The sequence below is a fragment of the Sinocyclocheilus grahami genome, unplaced genomic scaffold, assembly GCF_001515645.1.
Source record: "Sinocyclocheilus grahami isolate Dianchi unplaced genomic scaffold, SAMN03320097.WGS_v1.1 scaffold472.1, whole genome shotgun sequence".
NCBI classification, from domain to species: Eukaryota; Metazoa; Chordata; class Actinopteri; order Cypriniformes; family Cyprinidae; genus Sinocyclocheilus; species Sinocyclocheilus grahami.
Genome location: NW_015505651.1, coordinates 642,652 through 665,634, shown reverse-complemented (window position 1 = coordinate 665,634; position 22,983 = coordinate 642,652). Strand labels below are relative to the sequence as shown.

The following is a 22,983-nucleotide window of genomic DNA, read 5'->3' as shown; positions in this document are numbered from 1 at the left end:
TTTTTTTTTTGGGTGGAGTACCAAGTATCCCTTTAATACATTACATTTAATACATGAACCTGCATTAGATTAACTGTGTTAACTATTGGCAAGGTTTTTAGAAAGGCTGCATTGCCTTCAATGACTAAACAGCCATTTGACTATTATGGTGCTTATTCTTTCCTAGATTCCCTCATTCTTTCTCTTTGGCCATCTGTTTCTTCACTTCTTCGTATGGATTTTCCTCCACTGTCACGGCCTCGTAATCTTTGTCTTTCTTAGGAAGCTGCTCATACCCTCCCTCGGCTTCTCCTGCTGGCTTTTTTGAGTCATCTGAACTCAGTGTCTGGTACACCTCGGCTTTGACGCTCTTAAGAGCCTCGTACCCACCTTGACCTTCACTCTGACCCTCTCCAGGTCCTAGTGTGTGGTACACCCCCTCCTCCGGCCTCTTTTGTAGGGGTTCGTAACCTCCCGCGGCCTGGTCCTTGCTCGTGCTCTCGCCCAGCGTGTGGTAAACCGCCTGATCCTTGTCTTTGAGTTGGATTTGCTCATAGTCTCCACCTGTTGTCTTGTCTTTATCCCGTTTGGTCTCCTGGATGGCGCTTCTTCCACGTCTGCGTTTCAGCGCGATCAGCAAGATGATCAACAGCCCGAGAACGATCAGAATCGCCGCCACCATGATGGGCATCACGTTTGCTGTACCTGATTCAGATTGCAGTGAGAGAAAGAGAGAGGATGCAAATTAATTCTGAAAATAAAAATGAGAAGTAGTGTGCTTGCACAGTCGTCAGGTGAGAATTGAAAGTGACTAGTGCCTTTATACTTTGCTACACTCTACATGAATATGCACGGAAAATAAAAGAGACCATAAAGCTTTGTGTGCTTGTGTTTTGGCGTGAAACTTTTGGGTGTCACAGACACTTTGAGAATAATTTCTGCTGTTGAAAATAGTCTACACTCATATGTTCTTGCAATAACAAACAAAAATTGTGTTTATGGCAGGGTTATTACTGTTAAATTCAAATAAAAACCATTTTGTTACTTGAAATAAAACTAAAACTTATTTTAAATATTTGCCAAATTAATCATTTAAAAAAATTGCATTCATTCATTTACATTTATAAATAACGAATAAAAATGACAAACAACAAAATAACGAAAATGGAAATTTTTTTTTTTGCATGTTTGTGTGTGTATGAGCACCTGTGTAGCTGTAGTTGTTGCTGAAACGGGAGAAACCTTTCCCGCAGTCCCTCCGGCAGCTGTACAGTCCTCCATCTTCTACAGTAATAAACCCATCGTTTTCAGTTAGATTTCTGCGTGTGAATTGGTCATTAAAGGGTGTGTGATACCAGTGGTAGGACGTGCAGTTAGCAGGACAGTGAGGACAGGAACACTGCAGACTGTTAGTAGATGCTGAAATCACTGCAGCAGGAGGTCCAGCTGTACAACAGAAATAAAGACTTTTAAAAAAAAAAGACTGTGGTGCACTGATGATTTTAGATGAATATAGTATACAGTGGTATTTACACAGTGCCTTTGTTTCTTACTGGATTGTAACTGGTCCAAATTAAGCAGGAAAAAAAACGAATTAACAATTTCCCCCCTTTATTAAGCAATAAACCAAGAAAGCCTGTGTGGTTTTACCATGTGTAAATGGGTGATTTTTAGGCACAATGCAAATTTAATGAGAATTTCAGATGTTTCTATTTATTACACAGTGATAATCAGGTGTTTTTGAGAATGTGTATCTGTAAGCACACATAATATGAGTGTTAATGGTGTTAATTCAGTGGCTGGTTTGAAGCTTAACGGGTGGCACATGGTACTAAGAACATGGGTTAAATAACTAGTGGACGCACATCCTGATTAGACCTGATTCTAGCAAATGCATTAATGTAACCGTTCTGACAGAATCAGTGAGTGATTCGTTAGACCACTTCAGTTAAACAAAGAAAAAACCGAAGTCATTGCATTTGGAAACAAAGATGAAGTTCTCAAGGTGAATGCATACCTTGACTCTAGGGGTCTAACAACTAAAAATCAAGTCAGGAATCTTGGTGTGATTCTGGAGACAGACCTTAGTTTCAGTAGTCATGTCAAAGCTGTAACTAAATCAGCATACTATCATCGCAAAAACATTGCAAGAATTAGAGGTTTTGTTTCCAGTCAAGACTTGGAGAAACTTGTTCATGCCTTTATCACCAGCAGGGTGGACTATTGTAATGGTCTCCTCACCGGCCTTCCCAAGAAGACCATTAGACAGCTGCAGCTCAGCCAGAACGCTGCTGCCAGAATTCTGACTAGAACCAGAAAATCTGAGCATATCACACCAGTCCTCAGGTCCTTACACTGGCTTCCAGTTATATTTAGGATTGATTTTAAAGTACTTTTACTCGTTTATAAATCACTCAATGGCCTAGGACCTAAATATATAGCAGATATGCTCACTGAATATAAACCTAACAGACCACTCAGATCATTAGGATCGAGTCAGTTAGAAATACAGAGGGTTCACACAAAACAAGGGGAATGTGCTTTTAGTTATTATGCCACCCGCAGTTGGAATCAGCTTCCAGAAGAGATCAGATGTGCTAAAACATTAGTCACATTTAAATGCAGACTCAAAACTCATCTGTTTAGCTGTGCATTTATTGAATGAGCACTGTGCGATGTCCGAACTGATTGCACTATATTATATGTATAATAGTTTTCTTAAATTCATTTTAAACCTCTTAAATCAAATTTTTTTAAATAATTTTCAAAGTTTTTAAATTCCTTGTTTTATTGTTGTGATTATTGTTTTTATTTTATTTTATGTAAAGCACTTTGAATTACCATTGTGTATGAAATGTGCTATACAAATAAACTTGCCTTGCCTAGACCAATTCAAACTGATGAGTGATTCTGACTTGTAAGCTTGTAAGTCATTAATTCTGACTGTTTCATAATAATTAAATGTTTCATAAATCGGACCATGCTGATCATGCAGTATACTTGCTTGTTTTTGCATGCAGCCATTGAAAACATAGAAAAAGAATGATGTGATGAGTTGTTTTCATTTAAAAAAAATTTTTTTTAACCTGTTTTGACTTGCTTTAACTGTAAGATGTAAAATATTATAATGTTAATATATTTAATATAAACTTTTAATTTTTACAGTATATACAGGTATATATAAATGTGTGTGTGTGTAATATATTATTATGTTTTTTTCAATGTTATTATGTAACCGAGATATGCATGTATATTATAAAGCACACCATGGTACCATGTCACAAAAATACTTTCTGGTACTTTTTTTGTTAGTATATGCAGTATTAGTGGTTCTGTATTAATGAAAGTGTGAGGTAATGCAGCGGTTGTTGTGTTTACCTATAACTTTTAACTCCTGAGCAGCAGAATCTCCTTGCTTCTGTGCTGCTTCTGCACTGATGTGGCTGTACCTGTAGGTGGCGTGGCAGCTGTACTTGCCGTTATCACTTTGTGTGGCGCTGGGGATGGTGTATGTTCCTTCAGATGTGCTATTGATTTTTTTTGAATCCTTATAGAAGACGGCCTGTTCCAGCTTCGGTCCACCCCAGACTACACACATGAGAGCCACAGGCTCCCCCTGCAGCGCAGGAACGGCCGGAGGAACCAACATCACCATGAGCGCTGAGAAACAGAGACCAAACACAGGTCAGACTGCACATGCTTCATCTACTGTTTCATTTAAATATCCAGTCAAATTAAGATGCTAGTTTTGTGGCTTTTAATTCATGTTTGCTTTGAATTCATCCTAATGCCAGTGCAAGTAAAACCTGACAAATGTTTAGCAGGTATACAGATTTAGGATTTTAGGAAAACAGTCCAAAATGTTGATGACATCACATTGCACTTACAGGTGTCCAATGAAATGCTCTGTAGATTGAGCACAGCCCTCATGCAACCAAATAGCAAATCTTCATTTTACTGTTATGTAAAGTAAAGGCTATTGCCTATTTAAGCAAAATGGGTTCATTAAGTAATGTCAACATAGGAAATGAGTGATTTAATGCAATCTGTAATGACCAGCGTTGTCTTTGCTAAACAAGTGAGTCAACAGTAGCCATACAGTAAGAGTCTAGAGCTATAAAAACTGATCTTGAGAAGTTTGACTTTTACAGACTTTGGCTTCTTGGCAAATCTGAGCACAGTTTGAGACATTGCTGAGATCTTTTTTTAATGCTTTTAAAGGGGTCATATGATGCTGCTAAAAAGAACATTATTTTGTGTATTTGGTGTAATGAAATGTTTATGCGGTTTAAGGTTAAAAAAACACATTATTTTCCACATACTGTACATTATTGTTTCTCCTCTATGCCCCGCCTTTCTGAAACGAGTCGATTTTTACAAAGCTCATCGTTCTGAAAAGCGAGGTGTGCTGTGATTGGCCGGCTATCCAGTGTGTTGTGATTGGCCGAATACCTCAAGCGTGTGATGGAAATGTTACGCCCCTCACCATGCTGTGATGATGCTGTGTCCGACCGGAGCGATGATTCAAAAACATTAAAACCCATTATAAACGAGGCATTTGTTGCATCCAGTGGAGACATAATTACGGATTATAATGACTTATACTGTCTTTTTACACGTTGCATTGCATTGTGCCGTGTAAACATAAAACGCTGGAACAGTGTTGTAAATACAACTTAACCACTGATTTCTAGTCGTGTCCTCTTTTGGAAGACCAAACAAAGTAGTTTCGCTTTCACAACGAAACACACAGCGTCTTCACAACATGGCGGCGGCAGCAACAATAAAGTTACAGCTTCTTTCTTTGCGTGAACATTTGGGCGGCGTTATGCAAATCTTCCCACACAGTGACGTAGACATGTGGGGGCGTGTTAGGAGGGCGTGGACAAGTCTTAACTTTTATAAAGAATATCTCTTTGGGTTTGAGACTTTAGTCTTTGCAACTTTAGGGATCTTATCTATGCACTGCAACAAACAGCTTGTAACACTGCAAAGAGAAAAAAAACTTGAAATCGCATCATATGACCCCTTTAAAGGATACACATTTTTCAGTAAAATATCTGAGAAGCAGGAGACTACTGTTTCCAGTTGCTCTCCAAATTAGTCTCATGGATGTTTATGAAAGGGCTTTGAGATTTTGTAGATCCTTCTTTTTTTGTAGATCTTTCTTTCTTTCTAGCTGACAGAAAGCTGGTTAGAAAAAGTTTTCTAGGAAAGAGCAGCCTGCATAGTGAATAGAGAAGTGGACTACAAATTCAGTGGAGGAGACATGCGATCACTCTGTGTTCAAATAGTAATGCAATCCCTTGTTTTGTAAGTGGTTTCGCAGAATTGCATCTTATGATAATGTAAACACAACAAAAGAGATTTTGAAAAATGGTTCAAGGTTTGCTGGTTTTGAACACCATTGACTTTCATTGCATGAACACAAACAGTCAACGCATTCTTCAAAGTATCTCTTTCTGTCTTCCACAGAAGAAAGTAAGTCGTACAGGTTTAGAACATAATGAATTTGTATCCCTTTATCAACACACATGTGATCTGAAATACAATAGGAAGTGGAGTAAGGAGTCACCTGTCATTTTCAGAGTCACAGCATTGCTTCGAAGATCTGTTTTCTTTCTCTTGCACCAGAAAGTGGCTCTTTCTGCCTCCTTTAATTCTGCAAATATAACAGCTCTGTTCATCTTCTCATCAACATCGAGTCCTAGACTGAAGGTGCTCACTCCCCTCAACACAAAACAAGCCCACTCCTTCAGATCACCGTCCGCCTGCAGCACCAGGTTTCTTCCATCTCCTTTGGTCATCACAGCACCTCCTACAGATGGAGAGAGCCGAGCGAGAGGCTCCAGCTCTGAGAGAAAGAGAGAAATCATGAGAAACAGCAGGAGGAACAGATGATCATGAACGTTTAGGATGGTGTTCATACCCAGTACAGTGAGTGTGTACGGCTCACTCGTCGATCTGTCCTGCTCACATTTATACTTCCCGTTGTTTTCTGGTGTTACTGCAATAAGAAGCATTGAATAATCCTTGTGTGTTTGTTGTGGTGTTTTGTTAAAAAACCATTTTGTTGGATTACTCCCTCCTTTATGGTTACAGATCAGAGATCTCCAACATACACCTGTGGGAACTTCGGCCGGAGAGACACTGAGAGAAAGAAAACAGACATATAAGACACAAATCTTCTGTAAAGACAGGTTGTCTGATTACTATCATGAAATATGAATGATTGACTGATTGACCATAATTGAAAACTAGTGATTTAGTGCTCTCTGCTCTACAAAAAAAGATAACTGGTGTTACAGAGAAATTAGCTTTCTTTAATTCAGTTCTTTATATGTGTGTATTTATGAATTAAATAAATGCACAAGTTATTTTTTTGAAATTATGCATTTTTAATTATGCATTTATTTATTTATAAAGTCATAGTTTCAGCCCTTTCTCTGATTTAAATTCTTACTGAATGTTTTGGGCTGCTTCTGTGTAAATGCATGTCGAGTTTAGTTTTTGACCGTCTCTAATTGAGGTGAAATGTGCCACAAGTGATCAGGGATCTTGATGCTGCTGCTTTCTAACATTGGGATTCTTTAGAAGGATCCGTAGATCTTAAATTCATCTGGTCTTGTCTCTGTTGTTCGTTGATTATTTTGTAGGCGTCGGGCTGTTCAGTCTATAGCCTTGCTGCAGCCACGGCAGAAATGACTTTGGACCAGTTTGGAAGCCCATTATAAATGACCCTCTGTGAGGTACTTATTATACGCAATACATTTTAAACACATGACATTAGAAATATCTAAAGTTCTGCACTAAAGTTCTGGAAATATCCACCGGGTTTTTGCTCAACACTGCGTTCATAATAGATTTAATGTGATTAAATGTGTTTTTTTTTGAAGATCAAGCAGAGCTGATCATCTTTAATGGTCTTTACGACATGTATTGTTTCAGTTGATTTGATCATGTGCAGTCTGTAGAAGTGTGTGTTTAATGAAATGTGTGTATTTACCTGTTGGTTTCTCTCCTTCGCCTTCCCTTATGAGAGCCAAAAACACTGTGGAATAGAAAGATTATTTAAAATAAGATGATTTCTGTACTAAGAATCTACAGCTTTTATTTTGATTTGCAGCTGCAAATGAGACGACCACACCCAGTCAGTTTTGGGTCTGTAATGACTTCACTGTCCAGGCGCATATTTTCTGCGCTGTGGAACCAGCAGTGTCCAAAATCCAGATAATCTACGACTACACCAGAACACCTGAGATGTCATTTCAAATGTATTTCTGTACATCTGTGTTTTACTACATATCTCTCTGGAAGACTTATTCTGATTCCAATTGCAACTTACATTGGTGAAATATTCCTGAATGATGACTAATAATAATAATAATATTTGTTTATTTAAACAAAAAAACAATTAATCACCCAACAAACTTAATGACATATTTTGCTTTCTTCGAAGCACAGTATATATTATATACTATATGTGAATGTAAATGTAAACGTAAATGTAAGTAAAAAAAATAGGAATGAACTATCAGTAGTGTGCATCATGAAAGTTTATAAATGATGCTAAATATTGAGTACAAGTACCACAACTATTTGAAAGTGGTTTTTGCATACATTCAAAAACATTGTTGCATCTAAAAATTGTTTGTGGCACTGTAATGAAAATCTGTGTAACAGCATTGTCATATTAGTGCAACTTAAGCATAGCCAAAAATAATATAATTCATATTTTCTGTGATTTTTGCCCTGCAATTGGATAATTTGTGGAAAATTGTCAACATTTATCATCATTTAATGTCAATATATTAATCAGACATACAAAGCTTGTTAAGTATTTTGCCTCTTGAGTTGAGTGAAAGCTACAAACTGTTGTATATATATATATATATATATATATATATATATATATATATATATATATATTGCTCAGGAAAGTTCAAATATGTAATTGCAGAAGACAACAGAAAGTATCTGTGTGCTGACCTTATATTACACTGGGTTTGTTGTGTGTAATTATTATTTTTTTAATTAGTGAAAGATTGTCTAATAAACTATTTGAAATGTTTGCTTCTGTAGTTAAACCTCTGTTCAGCTTGTTCACAGATCCTCGTTAACTGTTTTGTGAATTGTCAGTTTTGGCAAAGCAATTGTTCTTTCCTGTGAAAGCGTTTCGTGTCTCAAACAAAATGAACTACTCTTAACCACATTCTCATTTTCACTAAGTGCTGCTTTTTTTTGTGCGACATGCAGAAGCTCATTTCCTTAATTTCCTTAATGCGCAGATAAAAGCAGACAAGTGTTGTAAAATGAACACTTACTCAGCCATTCAGATGCATTTGGACTGTCGTAGAGTATGTGGTCTTGATTTTTATTTTAATATGACTAATAAATTCGCATTCGGTCCTTTCTGACAGGAAGTCCCGCAGGTCAGTGGCATCCACTGGAGAGCAAATGTTGACATCTTAACAGATCTCAAACTGACATTAGAAGTGAGTATGTTTGAGAAAATGCACCACTATTCACCCTCAGCAAATGTCACACAAGAATGTCAAACAAATGTGTTGAAGGTATACATTCAAAATGTAAATGTGTCTCAGTATTTCCCCCTCTGCAAAGTCACATGCATTACTTTAGTGCCATAAATGAATATACTGTCCCTCATGTCACTTCAGTGTCGTTGACTCATCACAGTCAGTCTTCTAGATCTCAAGCTATTCTATTCTATTCTATTCTTTCATTTCTAAAAACTTTGGAAGTATTCACAGTTGTTCAAGATTTGTTCCTATTTCTTTTCATTTTGTGCAAGAGGAACTTGCATTACTGTCTGTCTCTCTGTGTGTGTGTGTGTGTGTGTGTGTGTGTTACCTTCCTGTGCATTTCCCAGAATACCCAGTGATGGTGTTATTTATGAACAGAAACATGCTTATTAGTCAGCACTTCTTTGTTTTTGGTTAAATATATTTTGTGTTAAACAAATGTATGTGTAATGTTCTGAATGAATTTGGCACAGCTGTACAAACTCTGTGTTTCTTGGTTGCATAACATTTTCACATGAAGAGAAAGAACCTGTTCAGAAACAAACGGATGATGCTTTTATAAGGGGTTGAAAAAATGTGCTGCAATCTAGGAGTCATTTTGGCCTCATGAATTCATAGCAGCACTTTTTATGAAACCTGCATAATGCATTGTACTGTTGCATATATATATATATATATATATATATATATATATATATATATATATATATATTGCTCAGGAAAGTTCAAATATGTAATTGCAGAAGACAACAGAAAGTATCTGTGTGCTGACCTTATATTACACTGGGTTTGTTGTGTGTAATTATTATTTTTTTAATTAGTGAAAGATTGTCTAATAAACTATTTGAAATGTTTGCTTCTGTAGTTAAACCTCTGTTCAGCTTGTTCACAGATCCTCGTTAACTGTTTTGTGAATTGTCAGTTTTGGCAAAGCAATTGTTCTTTCCTGTGAAAGCGTTTCGTGTCTCAAACAAAATGAACTACTCTTAACCACATTCTCATTTTCACTAAGTGCTGCTTTTTTTTGTGCGACATGCAGAAGCTCATTTCCTTAATTTCCTTAATGCGCAGATAAAAGCAGACAAGTGTTGTAAAATGAACACTTACTCAGCCATTCAGATGCATTTGGACTGTCGTAGAGTATGTGGTCTTGATTTTTATTTTAATATGACTAATAAATTCGCATTCGGTCCTTTCTGACAGGAAGTCCCGCAGGTCAGTGGCATCCACTGGAGAGCAAATGTTGACATCTTAACAGATCTCAAACTGACATTAGAAGTGAGTATGTTTGAGAAAATGCACCACTATTCACCCTCAGCAAATGTCACACAAGAATGTCAAACAAATGTGTTGAAGGTATACATTCAAAATGTAAATGTGTCTCAGTATTTCCCCCTCTGCAAAGTCACATGCATTACTTTAGTGCCATAAATGAATATACTGTCCCTCATGTCACTTCAGTGTCGTTGACTCATCACAGTCAGTCTTCTAGATCTCAAGCTATTCTATTCTATTCTATTCTTTCATTTCTAAAAACTTTGGAAGTATTCACAGTTGTTCAAGATTTGTTCCTATTTCTTTTCATTTTGTGCAAGAGGAACTTGCATTACTGTCTGTCTCTCTCTGTGTGTGTGTGTGTGTGTGTGTGTGTTACCTTCCTGTGCATTTCCCAGAATACCCAGTGATGGTGTTATTTATGAACAGAAACATGCTTATTAGTCAGCACTTCTTTGTTTTTGGTTAAATATATTTTGTGTTAAACAAATGTATGTGTAATGTTCTGAATGAATTTGGCACAGCTGTACAAACTCTGTGTTTCTTGGTTGCATAACATTTTCACATGAAGAGAAAGAACCTGTTCAGAAACAAACGGATGATGCTTTTATAAGGGGTTGAAAAAATGTGCTGCAATCTAGGAGTCATTTTGGCCTCATGAATTCATAGCAGCACTTTTTATGAAACCTGCATAATGCATTGTACTGTAATTATTTGACAATGCCCTATTATGCACATTGTTTTCGTAAGTAATAGTAACATATATAGTTATAATATTCATCTACTTTACATTTACATATATACATTTAGCAGACAATTTTATCCAAAGTGACTTGAACAAAAGCAATTTGTCACAGATATGTTATTATCTATTCACATAACACACAGTGTTTCAGTAACATATCTGATTATAAAGTGCATTATAAGGCATTACAAATGCATTATAATTTATTAAAAATAATAATTGATTATATATGATTATATAATAATTTATTAAAAACAGCCTTTGGTGCTGACATGGCTTAATTGTAATAAATAACCAAGCTGTTTAAAGAATTATGAATAGGTTTATAATGCATTATATACAGTATTGTTGCTTTATAGTTGCTAAATTATCATTATGGAATTGTGCAGAATATCACATTCATGCCAAATGAAATCCTCATCCATGGTGAAATCTAGACGCAGTAAACTGAAAGCAAACAGCCTTATCTGTGCTGTAAAGTAGTTACGTTGGGAAAGAAAGATTGAGCCATTTCATTATCTGTGGTGAAGTAATGGTGACATGACGCACACTGTGGTTTTGCAGAGTAATGCATGTTCCTGGAATAACAATGAGTTAAAAGAAAAGCATGTTGATTTTTACTTACTACGTACTTATTAATTAATTAATGTATTTATTTTAAAACCACAATATAGCTTGTATGACTATTTTCTGCCCTTTCGCTGACTCTTAGAATAAAATGGGCGTTTTTTTGTGTTTTTTTTGCTGCTGCACATTGTTTAAGAGCTGTAGGTTTTCTGTTGAATTAAGTGTAGGTCCAAACTTTTATTTTATTTTATTATTTTGGAAACAGCTCGAAGTAAGTTGAGACATGTCTTATTAATTTTGAATTCTGCTTTTTACAGCTAATCAGCCTTGGACACAAACGCCACGAATGACTAATATCTAATGAATGGGTAATATAGTAAATAACGGACTGAAGGTCAGTGGTGTGGCTTTAGACACGTTGGGGATTTTGAGGTATCTCAGAGGAACAGAGTACAAGTTATTCCAGTAGTTTGTTTTTCTTTCTTTCTTGTCTACATCTGCTCCGGCGGTGAAACAATGGCGGACTGATGACGGCTCACTCAGGGCGGGTCTAAGGTAAGACGCCAGTCCAGTCTGTGCTGAAACGCTACTGTCAATCAAACTATCGTGGGAGGGGCCTGTTTTTGTGACGTCACACAGACAGGCATCTGAGATCGGCTCGATTTGAGAAAGGGGTAAAATACGAGCAGATTAAAAAAAAAAACACTGGGTGGATTTTTATCATTATAGGGTGGTTGTGTACACACACTGCCAACACACATTTCAGTTCAAACAACTTAAAAGTGCATGTAGCATCCGATGACCCCTTTAAGAATATAAAGAGAAGGCAGGGGTTTTGCTTTTACTGACCAGTAGTCTTAATTAGTGCTGCTTACTAGATGAAGTATCATTATTATTATTGCTTAAACCATAGCTAGGGTTACTGTAGTAATGTGATGTGTTTATTCTTCAGAAATGAATAATTCCTCAAAGCAAGTGTCTTCTTGGCCAGTTAACTTGTATTAAATCTCACATATTTACATTGAAGGAGGAACTCGATCCATAACTATGGTCCTGAACAACTAACTTGGATCTGTAAGCAATCACCTAGCAACTGCATAGCAACGCTTTGACCACCTCAGCATCAAGTCACAGTGAGTTTTGTAAGCAACCTCTCACATGTTCTTCATAAATCTAAAAATATAGTTTATTAACAAGATGACTAAGTGCAATCCAGCTTTGAGAAGTACTTGAATAAATTAATTATGCATCCTTATGCAACGTGATTAATTTATACACAAGATGTTACTGTTTTGGTAGCACAGGATAGCACGTCTATAAGTATATAAGTGGTTTCATCTCTGTCTTCATGTAATGCATCAAATTCATGTTACTAGTTTAAAAACACAGATTCGATCAGCTCTTTGAGAAGATGTTAATGCATTAAATAGTAGAGGAACTGAAGTGTTTATCGGCTTCATCGTGGCTCTAATTTAAGGACGCCGAGCTTTGATGTTATAGTGAGAGGACGGGGTGGGACTTGGGTCTGTTTTGAAAGGTCAGAAAACAGGACAGCGGTGGGGAGCAACACACGGCCTAACGCTGGCTACAAACAGGCCACATTCAGTCCTGTTTTGAACTGAAGAAAGACATGTATTAGTAATTAGGCACCAGGACTGTTAGTATTTGACTCCAACACTGTGGCAGACCTACTTACAGATGCCTGAAAATAGAGAAGTACTGACAAAACCCATGCCGAGGACTCCCTAGAACCAACAACTCACTAATACTCACTACAACACCACTGCCTCAGTTCACCAAAACTTTACTTGTCCAGATAGATATACAGACAGATAGATCGATATACAGACTGATGGGTGGATGCCTAGATAGACAGATAGATAGATAGATAGATAGATAGACAGAGAGACAGACAGACAGATAGATAGATAGATAGATAGATAGATAGATAGATAGATAGATAGATAGATAGATAGATAGACAGATAGACAGATAGATAGACAGATAGACAGATAGATAGATAGACAGATAGATAGATAGATAGATAGATAGATAGATAGATAGACAGATAGACAGATAGATAGATAGACAGATAGACAGACAGATAGACAGATAGATAGATGATAGATAGATAGACAGATAGACAGGCCTCTTTACCTGAATATATTCTGGATAGACTGTTGCCTTGATATTTTGTGTCTACCTGTATCTAATTATTAAAAATAAATATTTATTTAACCTTCATGCTGTGTTGTGGTCATTTTCTGTTTTCCATGAAAATGCTAGTTAATGTTATTGCATAACACTTTCTGACTTAGCTCACACAAGAAAAAAAGAAAGAAAAAAATATTTGATCGATAGATAAATAGATACAGTAGATAGATAGATAGATAGATAGATAGATAGATAGATAGATAGATAGATAGAATGTTTAATTGATGATTGTTTAATTGTTGCATTTGTAAAGTGTGTAAAGTGTTCATTTACATCATTTCATGCAGTTTTGTTGATAATTTATGCTATAATAATTCTGAAATAAAATAAAACATTAAATTAAAAACTTAAGCTTAAAAAACAATATAATTTTAAATGTTGTCTTGGTGACTAAATAAGTTTACTATAAGTTGAAGTGCTAAAATTAAAATAATTAATACTATATAAAAATGTTAATTATTTTTATTTTTTATTTATTTTTTATCTATGGTTTGCTTTTTTAACAAACAGAACAAACAACAACAAAAACAACAACAACTGAACTGCCTCAGTTAGTAAGCAATTATTGAAAATATTGAAGATAAAAAGTGACAGCTGAATTGCTTTATAAGCCATACAGTATATATACTGTGTATATATATACTGTATATATATATATATATATATATACTGTATATATTTAATATAAATAACTCATGTTATATAAATTGATAAAACTTAAACCTAATTAAAATATAAAAATTACATTTAAATATGAAAATATAAAGATAAAATAATGTCAATGAATACAATAATATTGTATAAAAAAATACTAAATTACACTGGATGGAGCATGAACTCTGTGACTTTAATACATTAGTTAGTAGTTTTAGAGGTTTCATCACATCACCATGAGCATGAGTACTCGTAATAGTGATGCTTAACTAATCAAACAACACTAATAAGGACGAATTTCCAAACAGGCCTGATTTCAAACCACAGACAGACTCTTGTAAAGCAGGCAATGTACTGTAAGTGCCCTATCTTCATCTGTTCCGTCTTTATCTGGTGAAGGCCAGTCATTCTCTCTTACCACTTTGTGTCTTATAGGTGTATCTTAAGTGTTTGTTGTCAGTGTCCTGGTACAAACCTTGTGTGTGAGAGACGGAGATAACCTCAGCATGATGAGGACAGGTGATGATTTCTCTAATTCACCCCAGCACGTCACATGAGCACACGCAGGCAGGCTAATTTCTCCTCTCATTTTTCCATCCATGACCCACTTCTTTTTAAGAGTGTGTGTGTGTGTGTGTGAATATATTTTTCTACATGCACACACACTCAAACACACATATGCATGGATGTCCTGCATTATACATGTGAAACATTTATGTTTTCCTCTGTGGGATTCGGTGGTTTCCAAGCATAACAGATGACTTCTTCCCACAAAGCCACAGAAGATCAGGATGAAACCCAAGCCTCAGATGCGAGCCAGTTTGATCTGCTCTTAGCATCCGAGAGACCGCGTGTGTGTGTATGTGTGTGGAGAGCGAGGCTGGAGGGAGGAGTGTTTGAGTGCATGACAGCGGGAGAGATCAGAAGAGAGATTGTTCCAGTGCTGGAGGTGATCCTGCGTGGACGTAACGCCTGGATGTGTGCGGGGAAGTCATTTTTGTGACTGTTTGCTTTGGTTGTGCCTCTCTGGACCCTGTTCTGCCCTGCTGACCACGTCTCTGGAGCGAAGCGGCTCTTCTGTGCTGGAATGAGGAAGCTCAGGCTGGACAATCAGGTAATTCCCAGTTGGATAGTGCATCCGATAAGATATAATAGAAACTATTGCATGCATGTGACCCCTGGGATGCTTGAAAGATGACTTTTGGGAAAGTGTTGCAGTTGTGCTGGTGTGCGTTAGCAGGACTGTGAACTGCAGTAGTTGCATATGCAGCGCTTTTGACTTCAGTGTGTGTTTTGCTGTAAATTGTGCTGATAGTGAGTGGGTGAGTAAGTGTGTGTGTGTGCGCCGTTTCCTGGTGTGATGGGCCTGCTGAGAGAAAAGATAGGTCAGAGCGCACAGAGAGCATAATTATACACTCTAACATTAATGTAGAAAGTCTGTATAGAGAAAGTGTGAACCGTTCATATGTGTGTGTGTGAACAGTTTGAGCTCAGTTTGTCGTTCGATTTTACTGCGCTTTTTGCAGTGTGCTCTTAAGCTGTGTGTTTTCTTGAATAGATGTGTGCTGTGCACATGATAAACATATGAACTGATAAAACATATACCTCAAATGCAATGTCGCTTTGGATAAAAGCATGTCAAATGCATGAGTGTAAATATTTAAACTTATGCTCATGTTTGTGCCAGATTTACATTGATGACATTTTGTAACCAAAAGCGAAGTTTGAAGTTGAAGCTGAAAAGCAGTGCAGAAATGTGAATGGTTTTTCAGAGCTGTGGATCTGAGATCATTATTAGTCAGTATGCTTTGAAGTTTGGTGGTAATGTGATGCTTTGGTTTTCTCAAACCATCATGCGACTTCAGTAGTCATATGGAAGTTGTGCAAAAGTTGTGTGATATTGTAAAGACACTTTCATGGTCAAAACTATCTATCTATCTATCTATCTATCTATCTATCTATCTATCTATCTATCTATCTATCTATCTATCTATCTATCTATCTATCTAATTTTATTGTTCTTTTCTATTTTTGGTTCTGTTTGTCAGTATGTCTGTCTGTCGTTCCATCCATCCATCCATCCAAACGAGAGCAGCATGGGTCAGTCTGTGATGTTTAGGAGTCATGGACAGACTGATTGTTGTGTTTTAGTGGAGTTTCTCTGGTCTTGTGTGTGTGTGTGTGTTTTTGTCCTCCAGCACTTACTCTCATTCTGGTGTCCTGAGCTCTTTCCCAGCATCATTTGCATTCTGTCTCTCCTCGTCCCAGTTTTCTCTCGTACTCCTCCTCTCTTCTAGACCTCCAGTGTGTTGTCAAACAAGGTCACGGCTGTGGGTTTCCTCCTCGTTTAGTTCCTTCTCTAAAGCTTCTGCTGATTATTTGGGCTGGTCACGCTTGATTTCCTGTGTTAACGTCACTCTTTATCTTGTACCAGTTCGACGCTGTTCATACTTTAATCTGGATTAGCAATTAATTGCCAGTTTTGATATTTAACACTAGATTAATAAAATCTAAATTAATGTTGTTATTTTTTTTTTGCATATGTAGGATGTTTATTAACATTGATTGAACAATTAAGCATGTAACAACAATCATGCAATAGTTGTTTTAGTAGTTTACATTTTGCTATGTAAATCCACTCTAATTTAGTCCTTTAAAGTGTATTACAAAAACTAGTAGGAAATGCATGCTGGATTATGTTTGAAACCAAACAGTGCATGAATATTTAATGGCATAAGCATTGAGGCAGTAAGCGGTAATGGTGTATCATTGGTTGTGTGTTGCTGAAAAACACATAGCAACGCATTGAGTCACACTCTTCACCTTTGGTACCACAAAAGCACAACTAACTAGCTCTGAATCAGAGTTTCATAACCCTGAGCTGAACGTGGCCTTTTACTATAAAAGATCCCAAGGTTAAGAAATCTATGAAAAACCCTTTTCTTGATTATCCTCAAAAATACAGAACTTGTTGATTGTGCATCAGTATTCGAGGAAGTGGTTCGGTTTTGATTCTCCACCCTTCAGTTTATTTATGATCAGCTGAGTTTCCTCCATTTGTTCACTGCAGGAGATCTATCAGCTTCACATGCCCTAGTGTGGTTTTTGTAGGACAGCATGGTGTGATAATTTTAGCAACACTGGTCACTGGTGTCCTTAGTGCCTTTTCTCTTCATGTTGATACATCTTGTAACACGCATCTGTATTTTTCTGAAAAGCTGTATTGTTTTCACCGGTTATGTGGCTTTCATAATAGCAGCAGGACTATTTTGCCTACAATTTTCCACACTAAATTACTGGACGTAAGAGGATGGTTGATCACGTAGCTCTGTAAGGGGCTGTTCCTGAGTGTGACATGGTTTATTCTTAATGTTTGGTTTTTTAAACAAACAGAGGTGTGCTTTAAAAAGTTATTAGACTTATGATTAAATTAGTGAAGAAGTTCCACAGACCTAACTGAAGAAGAGTCTTTAACCAAATCTAGAGAATTTGCAACCATCCAGTCTAGTAACCAATCAAAACAGTAGCATCCTAGCATTGTGGAGCAAAAGTCTAGGGTCAGAAAGATTCTTTTGAAAATAAACGAAGCATTAAATTGATATTTAAGGCATTTGTAATGTTACAAAAGATTTCTATTTCAAATCAATTCTGTTCTTTTGAACTTAAATGTATCAGTTTCTGCAAACATATGAAGCAGCACAACTGTTTTCAACATTGAAAATAATCAGAAATGTTTCTTGAGCAGCAAATCAGCATATTAGAATGATTTCTGAAGGATCATGTGACACTGAAGACTGGAGGAATGATGCTGAAAATTCATCTTTGCATCACAGAAATAAATTACATTTTAAAACATATTCATATGGAAAACAGCTGTTTTAAATTCTAATAATATTTCACAATATTACTGTTTTTACTGCATTTTTTGATCAAAAAGTGAGCAGTCGAAAATTCTTTCCAGAAATGAATAGATCCGATCCCAAACTTTTGAACAGTACTGTATATTGTTGAGATGTTTGGTACTGTTCTTGTAAATCATGTCATTGCTGCATTCGAATGAACGTTTGAGCATTTCACAAATCTTGTGTACGATTTATCTCTTTTCACAATGATAAGCACCATTCATGATCTCTGTCAGCAGGTGTGAAATGCAAATAGAAAGTGCTTTTGTGCTTTTCTCAAGAGCCCAATCTCACTCTGCGCTCCAGGGAAAGAGTGCAGAAAAGACCACTGACACTCGGTTTAATTGTTCGTTATCTGCGCTGTCATTCTTTTCTAATGGAGCGAAGGCTGGCGAGAGACACAAAGAGAGTGAGAGACATGAAGGGACCGATGCCGGACTTGCTTGCTCCACTTCTTTTTAACGGGTTATAAAAGTGGGACAGTCTGTTCCATGGAAGTTCTCCAATTAAAGTTTCTGGGGACCAATTCACTGGAAATATATCTATATTCACCCTGTCCTACATAGGAGGGGGCGGTGCGCTATGTATGTGAGCGAATGAAGTACAATACAACAGGAGGTGTGTGTAAAAGGGTTTCTTCTCACAAAAAAAGGGAGCGAGCGAGCTGAATGGACGCTTGGACAAAACAAACGCGGAAAAAGTGCTGTATTTAGTTATGTATGCCACCCAATACTGGTTCTGTTGGCCTACTGACTAACTCGCATGTGTTTCTCTGCGGTGTAGTATTGTTTGACAGGCCTCGTCTTGTGTCCGGTGTCCTCAAACACCCGTTTCTGCGGTCTCTTTGCTGTTTTCGTGGCCTGGTCTCATATCACCGTTCTTCCCACTTTGTCCTTGGGCTGCTGGTTTCTGTGTGGCGCCTGCGTTACTCTCTCTGAATCGTCTCTTGAGAGCGAAATGAGGCCAGTGCTCTATTTTTCCCCACCTGCCCCAGTCAACTGCCAATTATACAGTGGAGAGCTAATCAGGCGAGCGAGAAACACTTCTCTGCTTCCTTATTGGTCTGGTTTTATTAGCTGCTGAATATGAGGGGATTCATGCATGTGTCTTCTTACATGTCATTTATGGTTGGATAATTTTCAACAAACTTTATACAAAGCGCTAAATAGTTCAGTATAACAAAGCACGGCTGAATTTATGCATGCATGCAAACACTTCTGCAGTGTCCGGCACATGTTGTGTTTTGGATGCTGTGGTAGTGTTCATTTAGTTTAGTTTGTGTTTTTGACAACAAGTTTATGCAATATTTTGTCACGTTCTGGTCAAAATGCTTCCTTTATGGAAAAATCTATCTACACATATGGAATTGCTGACATTTAATTACTAACTGATATTTAAAATAAAAATGTAATGATTTAGTTATTATTTAAAATGATTATATAAAGATATACAGTAGATTTGTAAAAAAATTGTACTATTCAATCTGCATATATTTAGGAAAGTTCTCTTTACGCGATGAACTCTGGTGTGTTGGTGTTTCCACCAGACTACTTAACTAACTTAACCAGTGAGACATCACTATGTTTTCAGTGGCTGACCCTGATTAACTCCAGAAACTCTTGATTTGGAGCTTAATTTTGACATCGCTGTGTTTTTATAGATGGAGTGAGCAATTGATTTGGAGAGTTTATGAAGGAGACCATCTGTGTCTCGCTGGCCTGCTTCACTCTTGAATTGGCACCAGTTTAACCAGTCAAGTTTACTAACAGCCTGTTTTAAAGAGTTGATATATTAGTCTGAACATCAGACACCACACAGTCTCTCTCTGACCGTCCGATGCATATTTCACACTTGAAATGGGGAAACACTTGCTTTAGCAATCTGATTGTTCTTTTTTATTCATCAAAGGGTTTTTATCAGTCCATCTGGAAGCAAAATTGTGTTTACAAGGTACTGGGTTGATTCAGCGGGTGCTTTTCCAGATGAATAGTCACTGGATTTACCAAAGTTTACCAGGTTAGTGTCATCAGATCTTAGAATGATGATCTTTGAGTTTTGTTTAAAGCAGGTAAACTAGATGTACAGAACTGTATTTTTTACTTGGCTATATCAGTGAAATATTCTGTATTTATCGCTTATTTTGCAGTGTTTTCTGTATAAACCGATCACAGGAACTACTACAGCATAATTTACGTTTCTGGCATTTCAAAGAGTGAAGAATGTGCTGAATTTGAATAGAGAGATATATATAAAATCCATAATATAAAGGTCCAAAAATCTTTGTATCATCCAAAATATATCTTATAATTTAGATAATATTATTTGGACAATTTTATATTTATTTTAATATGAAATAAATGTTAACAATAATAATCTTTTATTTTTTTGATAATATTTTAATATTAAACTTATTATTTGGGTAATATGTCATCCAAAGATCCAAAACTAAATGATTAAAACCCCAAATTATAATTAAAGCATAGAAAATAATCATTGTAACTTTTTCAGTATTTGCAGTGGGTGAATGTGCACTTGATGAACCACAAAACAGGTTGTGATATTTAAGGTAAATAACCATCTAAAGCTGTGAAGGAGTAATGAGGTGACGGAGATCTCTGGAGGCTTACAGGACACTTTCTAAATGTGGACATCACTGACGTCAGTGTCTCTTTACAGTATTTAGTGTACAGATGACAGGCATCAAGGGAGAGGTGCAGATATCGGGTGCATTTGCAGTTATGCTGTATAAGGCATTTGTGTGTAGAATAAAGGGGAGCCATAAACATGCTGACTGAAATATTATATCAATAAATCCAATGAGTCAGTGTCTCTCTTGTGTGCAATTAAACAACAATATGATCAGCAGAAATGCAGTGGGCTGATGCTTCACAATTTTTGTATATTATATCAAATAAAATATTTGTATAGCACTTCAATCACACATGCTCAGTGTTAAGAAATGTTCTCAAATATCCAGTATTTCTTTGACTGTACTAAAGCATAAAAGTCCCATAATATGTATGCAGGTATTTAAGAAACATTCTAAGATGCTACAACCAGTTATTCTGCTTTGAAATGTGTGTTCCGTGTCGGAATGTCTGTTTTTATTTTGGTCTGTGAAACTCTGCCCACTGGCAATTTACCCAATAGTTTTTCAATACCCTGGTTGGTGGAAAACACAGCAGCCATGAAAGCCAGCTGATGAACTGCGTCAGAGATTCTGCCCGACCTAAAAACCTCTGCATCCATCTAAAAAAACTCTATGACCAGAGGAATATTAAAACATGGATAAATCAACTCATCAACTTACAGTGTAAGGCTTGTCGCCCATCAATTGTGCTTGTTTCTGTTGCATGTTCTCAATCTGGCAACCATATGGACGCCACCAGCACATAGAGATACACAGAGAACAACTAAATCGCTCTGCAATTTAGCCTAAATTCAATTCTCAGTCTTACGCAAATTGAATCCAGTCTGTGTGCCCTGGAGAAACGGCTGGAGTTTGTTCTTTTTAGAAATAAATTGTGGGAAAAGTCCCACACACTGTCTTAGCTTGCAGATCTTTATTAAATGAAAGGTTTCTGAAGCCTTTTCTGAATAAAACGTGCTGTTATTGTTTAAGGATTTGCAGTGTTGTTACCAGGGTGTTGCTATGCATTTACCAAAGTGTTCTGAGTGGTTGTTAGTTCTTTGCCATGTTTTCTAAGTGGCTGTTAGTCCGCTGGCTACGGTGTTGAGTTGGTATTAGTGCTTTACTAGGGTGTTGAGTTGTTGTTAGCATGGGTGGCATTGGGGGGGGGGGCAAGGGGGGCAATTGCCCTCCCATATCGGTAGTCATAAAATCCCCGATGTCAGCCCCGCTGCAACTGGAGCGGTTAGCCGAGCACAGGCCCGGTTGTACAGGGGTACTAGATGGCTCTAAATACCTTAAAACGAACGCACAAGAAATAAAAGATCTGTCAAACTATCCAATGTGTTTTTTGCCGCATTGAGCAATGTAGCCAATCACAGACATATCTGTTGGTTTCTTCAGCGCAATGGCCAATCAGAAATATTAGAGTTTTCAGAATTCACTCACCGCTGAAACGCCAGAGTTTTGCACGCTCGTGAATCATCTCATAAGTGCAGACGTGATGTAAATAAGAGATTCATTGTGTAGTTTAGAGAGCTTCATTGATTATAACGGAACTTTGTGAGATCACAATGAACTAAGATGACTGACGCGTTTAGTGACAATAATGAGAGCACGTTTTGCGTGCTTTCTAGGCTATAATCCATTCAGAATTTGTATGAAACTTTGTATGAAACATACATGCTGCAACGTTTCGGGAATGACATCCGCATATTTATGCTGGATTAATTCTCGTAATATCAGTGATTGAGACAGTGATAAAGCAATGGATGGGACAAAAATGCCTGAGTGATTTATTCTGGAACCGGTCCTGGCCAAACTTCCACAGACGGTGTGCTTCCTGAGCAAGATCCAGTTCACTGACTAAAAGGGACATATCAACCAGTAATTTCATTTCCAGTAACGGATGGTAGAAAGTTCAGAAATGAATTGTATGCAATTAATGACAGAATGGTCCCACATCTAATAGTTTTTTTCCCCCTCACGTGTCTCACCTTTAGTAACAACGATTCAAAACAGACACATTTCAAGTGACAGGGGAAAAAGACACAGAAAACTTAAATGAACATCAGAAAAGCGTGCACATTTCTGGTTAAAAGTTAAAGGTCACTTAAAACAGGAAGCATCACCATTCAAATCAGCAACAAGAGTCAAAGCTCCAGTTTAGTAAACGCAGGCAACCTCTTTAAGTTATTCTTGACTGCGCTGTATTGACTGCTTTGATGCGTGTTAGGGCATTGCTTTGATGCATACATCGGAAAAATATTTTGCTTTTTTTTTCTTGCCCCCCTCCTGACTCGAGAGTCAAATGTTGCCCATGGTTGTTAGTGTGCTGTTAGGGTGATTGAGTGGTTGTTAGGGTGTTTATAGGGTGATTAAGTGGTTAGTACATTGCTAGGGTGTTCTGAGTGGTTGTTAGTGCTTTACTTGGGGGTTGAGTTGTTGTTAGTGTGTTGCTAGGGTGTTTGAATG

The 22,983-nt window shown here is 37.0% G+C and overlaps 1 protein-coding gene and 1 pseudogene across 1 annotated transcript in view; one reads left to right on the top strand and one right to left on the bottom strand.

Moving 5' to 3' along the window:
* LOC107553383 (uncharacterized) lies at nt 1-15,115 on the bottom strand (annotated as a pseudogene).
* LOC107553382 (SH3 and multiple ankyrin repeat domains protein 1-like) overlaps nt 14,790-22,983 on the top strand; it is a 50,252-nt gene continuing 42,058 nt past the window's right edge. Inside the window, exon 1 of the mRNA XM_016235580.1 lies at nt 14,790-15,091. The gene's annotated coding sequence lies outside the window, so the exon portion shown is untranslated. The remainder of the gene's footprint in view (nt 15,092-22,983) is intronic.